The sequence below is a fragment of the Dermacentor albipictus genome, unplaced genomic scaffold (assembly GCF_038994185.2).
Source record: "Dermacentor albipictus isolate Rhodes 1998 colony unplaced genomic scaffold, USDA_Dalb.pri_finalv2 scaffold_24, whole genome shotgun sequence".
Classification (NCBI taxonomy): Eukaryota; Metazoa; Arthropoda; class Arachnida; order Ixodida; family Ixodidae; genus Dermacentor; species Dermacentor albipictus.
The window spans coordinates 4,215,531-4,222,858 of record NW_027225578.1 but is presented as its reverse complement, the minus strand read 5'-3'; positions in this window follow the sequence as shown (position 1 = coordinate 4,222,858).

Sequence of the window (7,328 nt, the reverse complement as noted above, 5' to 3'; positions counted from 1 at the left end):
TACTACAGTGGCACGAAATCAAAGGCCGTACAACAGCTCATCTGATTGGGAATGAACGTGGCATAGAAAGATGCTGAACATAGTCAAAGTGAAAATTTTACAGTAATCTGTGCCTTTCTTGTGCTATTCTGGTAACATGTGAGCTAAGAATACAGCTTTCCAGGATTGTGAACATAGTAAGTAGGGCTTCTAGCACTTGCGAAGCCAAAACAAGCCTGGACATTCAATGTCTACACTGCAGCTACACCAATGCTTCCCGAGGTGGCTACTAGCCATAAGTGGAGGGAGCATTAGCTGATATACCAGCTGGCTTGCAGAGGTCTAGGGCTAGAATATGGCTTGCAAAAGATGACTACTATCTCTGCCTTTCGCCGAATCAAGCCAGAAGGTGGACATCTACTAGTTTAGATTCATGCTTCCTGGGATACTTTTTAAAGTCAAACCACAAAACAACTGCATGTGAAGTCGAATGGACAGACACCAAGCAGTGCAATGAGCATTGTGATGGCTGATTGCACAAATAATGCATCTTCTTTTCATCTGTGGCCAATGGCCATGCCATGCATAATATACCGGTTCTCATCTGACCATGGATGCTAAATAGCATTCTGTACTTGGAAGGGAAACCATGAAAATGCCCAATACAGACAAATCCTTTCTGCTGTCGAGTAGTTCAGAAGTCCGCCTTGAGAAAATTAAAACATGGTGTCTGTAGCAGAAGAACTCCCACAACGCTTTTTTTATTTATTTATTCATACCTTAAAGGTCCCAGAGGGATATTACATGAGGGATGGGCCAAAAAAGGCAGCGGTTCGCAGTTTACATGCGAAGTAATGACTCTCTATGGCTGTTGTGAACTGGGTGCAATCCCTTAACATAGTGACGTGGGCGAGAAGGTTGTTCTAGTTTTGTGCTGTATATAGAAAAAAATACTTCTGGAAGGTGTTTTTATGGGTGTGCTCAGGATATACGGTTTTGGGATGGCAGTGGCAAGATGTCTGATGGGTTGGTCTGATGAATGCATTGCCTGGTGGCTAGGAATAGGAAAACTTATGATAAATACGCAAACCCATAATTTTACGACTAGAGACAAGAGGAGGAAGGCCACGCTGAGATTTTACAGAACTTATACTGATGTTGTTCGAGTAATTAGAGGTAATGAATCTGGAGGCATGGTTCTGGATGAATTCAAGTGTGTTTGTAAGGTTAGCTTGATGAGGGTTAGAAATGGTATTATCATACTAAACTTTAGGTCTTACAACTATATTATAAGCTGCTATTCTTGTGGTGGCAGGTGCCAAGGAGACGTTGCGACAAAGATAACTCAAGATTCGACTAGCAGAATGAGTAATGTTGGTAACATGTTATGGCCATGTTAGATCACAGGAACTTTGAATACCTAGGTACTGGTGTTAGTAGTGGCTATAGGACAATTAAAATCTGAGGACACCTAAGCACTTCTTATGAGTTGCGAATGTGAAAGCATTAATCTCCAATTGAACGCCACTGAGCGGTGCTTCGAGTTTTCTGCTGCGAGTAATGTAACATAGCGGTACGTGCTGCCCGAGCCAGCAAGCAGCAGCAGCCTGCGGTGCCAACATTGCACGCCACTCACGCCCTGCGTGACGAGAGACCGAGGAAGCAGCAGCGGCCACCAAGGCCGGCAGGCGCGAACAGCAGTTAAGCCCAGTGGGGGTGAGAGAGAGATACAGACTGCACACCAGTTTCCAAGAGCGAGACAGTGGCACCCGCATGCACGCGTCATGTGACTGCCTTACCAATGGTAACCTGTCTAGCCCCGCGGTGTTGCATCACCGTATCTGCTCCATCAAGGTGCGCTGTTGACGTGGCATCATGGCAATGCCTTCTCCACTCAACCAACACCGTTTCGCCAGTTCTGCTTCGTCGAGGCGCACTCGTGACATGGCGTTGCAGCCAATAAGAATTTAGGTGCCGTTTCACTGCTATAGACACCAGCTTTTTTGCTGAATGGGCCATTTTATGCTTTCACATCAATATAGAGTGTAAATAGGGGCTATGTAACCATTATGTCAGTGAAAAGGCATTACAAAGGTTTTGTGAGTATTGATGGACATTAGCCAATTGGCACACCAGTCCTGTATCTTGATAAGGTACCTCTGCAAAATGGAAAGGTGAGACAGGTTAGCTGCCAGGTGGTACAGAACACAGTCGTCTGCTAAAAGTCTGTCGTTAGAATCAATCTTAAATGGAAAGTCGTTAATATAAATTGAAAAGTGGAGGGGGCTTAGTACAGTACCTTGGGAAATGCCAGAGTGTACATGAGAGAGGGGAGACCTGCGAGAGTCAACAACAACAAACTGCTGGTCATGAGTTAACTCACGAATCCAGCTGAACACAGATGGACCTAAGCTTAGGCGTGGTAGCTTGAGTGACGGTGAGCAACCTTATCAAAAGGCCTTTTCAAAAGAAAACACAGCATCAACGAGAATATTATGATCAAGGTGTGAGTAAATTTAATGAAAGAAAAGAGTGAGTCGGGTTTCATGAGAGTGGGTGGGGTGAAATCCATTCTGATTGGAGTGAAAAAAGTTGTTAGAAGACGGGAAACACGCTACTTCTGAATACAAGATATGCTCCATTATTTTGCAACATACACTGGTGATGGTTATGGGACGATAATTGTTTGGAGATGACCGGTTAAGTTTCTTGAATACAGGAATGACCTTCTGCCAGTCTGCTGGAACTGATCTTGTATTCTGTGATTGCTTAAATATAAGTGATAAAATAAAACTGGTTACTTGTTTAGTGTTCTTGAACACTTTAGCGTTTATATCATCTGTTCCAGCTGATGACAAATTTTATTAAGTTATCAATGATGTTAGCAATACCACTCTGGAAAAAGGTGATACAGCTCATCAGGGGATGCACAGACAATAAGATTGAAGGAAGCTTCTCAGTGTATTTGCAGGTGTAGAAAGAGCAAAATGTGGTATTTAGCACATTAGCAATTTCGTTTTTAGGTATAGGGCAGCCATTAGTATTGCATAATTAAATGCTGTCTGACTTCTCAGGTTTAATCGTTTTCCAAAATCATTTGGGATTGTTGCATAGCATAAATAACTGTTATTGTAAAAATTATTTGTGGCTTGTGTAATTGATACCATGTACTCTCTTACAGCAGTACAGTATTGCATCCATGCAGAGTTAGAATTGGAAGGCTTCGTAGATCTAAATATTCTTTTTCTTATTGTTCAGCTACTTTATGTTGGCATTAAACCATGGGAACTGTGCTCGCTCATTAACTGTAATAGAACATATTTTGCTGCGAGTTGCAACATTTCATTTTCAAACAAGATTCAGTTGGTTTCAGTGGAGTGTGAGGTGTTAGTGAAGATGAACAGTGAGATCTTTGCGAAAATCTCCTAGTTCTTCAGTAATTGCAGCATAGTCACCTTGTGTGCTTTTCTGGTTTTCTTGCTTTTAAATATGTCACTAGACACGGTACCGTTAATCACAGAGTGATAGCTTAGTGGAGGAAGAAGAGTTAGTGTGGAGAAAATATTGGCGCGTGTTAAAATTAAGTCAAGAATCTTGGAAGAATGAGTTGTGATGCACGTTGGTTCCGTGATAAGTTGGTATAGGCTAAATGTAAGGCATAAATTCAGAAATTTGCTTTCGGCATTATTTCTTGAAAGTGTGGCTGCAGGGTTAGTCCAGTCCATCGACGGAAAGTTAAAATCACCACTTAGTACATATGTCCTCTTGAGGCGTAGCGTGCACAATTGTGCATGCCAGTATAGTGCGTCAAAGCAAAAGCACTGATGAAAATAATGATATGTAAAATGTGTCACATACTTGAAACGCTTCTGACTGGTCCTGTGCTGCAAGTTTTAATAATATGTGGGAAATGTTTTAACAAAACGAATTGGCTGGGTGTTTGCTCTCAGTGGCAGTATGTCAGCGGGATATGCCTGTTTTACATCAGGCATATCCTTCAAATGACTGGATAGTGCTTTCCAAGTATCATAGTCGTAAAATAGTTGATGTTCTCATATCTGACATTTTTGTAGATGGTTCTCCCATGGAGTTCTCATTCTGCAAGCTTCACAAAACTCACTGAAGAGTTAAAATTTCTTAATTTGTTCTGCAGTTGTAAGCTTTTGGTGATTCTGAAAATACAAGAAATGTGAAATTAAATTTTTAATAAACATTACATGTAGGTACTATAATCTGTCCTTGCTCTGGCACATTTTAAAAAGATTTCGTGCTTGCTGCTGCTTTGTTTTTACCCACTTTACAATAAGATTAAATTTTTAAAACTGCATTGTTCAATACAGCACTCTATATAGGCTTTCCTGCTTCGTCTAAGAAAAAAAAAACATTATGTATGTGCCTTGCCATCAGGGAAGTAAGCTGCTGAAGTGACGCGGACTGGTTTCACTGCCTGCTGGTAACTAAAAGTACCAGTGAACCAGGCAGAAGGTGATACCAATTATTCTACTGAATGGTGCAGCTCACAAAATGCTATCTTGTTGCAAAATTTTGAGAGGAAACAAAGCAGCAGTAAGCACTACACCTTAGAAAAAAAAGGTTATGCACATCCCACATACTGTTGGAATTGATGTTATGTGAAGCATTCTGCAGGCAGCTGGCTATCCAGCATTGTTTGTCATTCTGCAAAACAATACCAGATGTACTGATGTGTTTGTGTAATGCAAGCAGTTGTCTGTGACAAAGCAGCAAGACATTGATGGTGACGACATGACAGCTGACATTTTGTACTCTGACAACGAAATGTTACAACCTGTTCCGTTATGACCAGGGCTGATACCGCAGGCACTATAATTTTGCACAGTGTCTGAATAGCACTAGCTGATGAGAAAGGGAGATGATTGAATCTTCAAAGTATATTAGATTGATTTACATCCCGCAAATAGCTTAAAGTTAAAAGCCCAAGTTCTTCTTGAAGGAGCTACTGGAGTGTCAAAGCAAGACGTCATTACACTCAGTCGTGCTTTTGCATTACGTGCATGTAACCTGCACAACACAAATAGCCAGCAGCAGCAAAAACAACTCGGAGATTCACCTGAAACCACTTTTGGAAGTGCTTGCACAGCAAGGAGGGAGACAGACAAAATTTCAGCAGAGTCAACTCCAGTTGACATCACTACTGGGTGCTCTGTAATTACTGTCACACACTTTGATACATAAGTGTGCCTATGATTTTTTAATATTTATCAACGTCATTTCTTCAGACTTCTGTATTTCAGCCGTGTTTCATGCCAGTTTGTTTATTTCTTGGAGAATGGGATGCCCAGGATTACGTTCATGAGCAATCTTATCATTAAGTGAGACCAGACACTCCCCTTTCGAGGTTGTCAAAATTCTAAACATTCTCTGCAAGATAGACCATTGGGATCTTGAATATGGCACTCTTAAGGATGTAATCTGCAATGGTCATCCTGGCTATCCATCCAATGGTCATCCTGGAAGTGGTCACTTCTCACCTTTATAAAACTGTGAGGAAGAGAATTCAATGTAAGCCATAGAGAAGCATCAGAAGGCTAGCCTTGGAGCTGAATGTGTTGGCAACAACAATGAGAAGAGCCGTCTTTCCCTAAAAGTTCTAAAGAAGAGATGGATTGATGGAACTGCAGAGCAAGGGAAGATTGGAAAAATGCTGGCTGCTAATGGCACTGGTCGTGAATTCGAAACACTTGGCGACTGTCTTCACAAAATTAGAAAATTTTATTATAGAGGCCCGTCACAACACTCGGAACCTTGCGTTGTGTGCTCACGTCAGAGCTTGCTGATGCAGCCACTTGAACAGTTTTTCAAAACTTTCATGCAGTGCCTGCCATGGTTTGAGCTGAGGTAACCGCTACTGGCCGCATTCCTTGTTTTTGTGACAAAAGGTGCAAAGATCGACATTCACACATATATTAAAGGTATTCTAGAGCCTCATTCACTGCCCTCATCCCTGTTCCACTTTGGTGAGTAGTCTTCAACTTGCAGCAGGACAGCGCCCGAGCACAACAATCGAAGAGCAAATCAATGCCACAGCAATTGTGTTGCACTCTTACGCCCGACTTCATTCCAGCTAAAAAGTGGCCCAAAACTACCCAAAACTAAACCCAACGGCTTGTGTGTGTGGGTTATTCTTGAAAGGGAGGCCCGCGCCCGTCAGCACACCAGCATGGTCGCCCTCAAAGCATCACTGGAGTGAGCATGGAGAATAATTCTCCTGGAAATACTTTGCAGGCTGCAATTGAAGTGTACCCAGGATGTTTAAAGGCTGTGATCAAGGCCAATAGCGGAGGCATTCAATAAAATGTTTTGTGTTGCATTACTAATATATCAGGTAAATGCCCCACAAAAGATTTCATGAGGTTTTCTGTCCTCAACCAAAATATTACGCATACACTTTGCAACAGTATTTATGACGCACCCTGTACATAAGTTTTGTTTGTTGTATCCATTGGCCCAAGTTGGCATCGAAGAGGTGCATTTAAGAGCGGCACATAATGGCCCTTAGGGCGCATATTCAGTGCTCTTCGAGATTGGCCCACATATTTAGACTGCACTATCTTTGGGGTTAGCCCACATTTTTTATTGCACAGTCGTCAGGATTGGCCCACGAAAATGGCTTCAAAGTTGCCAGATAGTCATTACGGAAAACTGAGTTGAACTCACCAAAAATGCTTCACATTAAAAGTTTGAGGCGGGGGTTGTGACAAAAGGGACCTTTGTATGTTATGGAAGAAGGCAGGAGAGGAAAGTCGCTCGTCAGTAAGGGTGTGTGAGGATTTGAAACTCTTGAATAACAAATCAAATAGTGTCCTATTCAACTCGGTTTTCGAATCGAATAGTCACTATTTGTAAATGTGAATATTTTTCTAATACTTCTAAATGTGAACTACATCCAAATAAGGATAAAATTGGAGCAAACATATGGTAAATTTTTGACCCCGCAGGCATAGTATAGACAAAACATGAAAACTTGAGTAGTAGAGGAGACTTACGTAGCCTTACTTTACAGGCTGTGCAGCGATCAATCGCACTCTCTGAAGCGCCCGGTGCAAAAAAACTACTTGTTTGCTCTTAATGCTCTATTTGTGCTTTTAATAAACAATGCTTCATAACATACTACTATGTAATGACAGAAACTTGCTAACTTTAAGAATACTAGGATGTGAACATAAATTGATATTGTGATAATGGCTGTTCATTATACGAAATATATTCGAAAAGTGTTCTGTGTTCAAATTGCTTCTGGCATTATTAGATTCGGTCTTGGAAATCACTATTTGCACACCCTCTAACGAGAGAGAGAGAGAGATATTTAA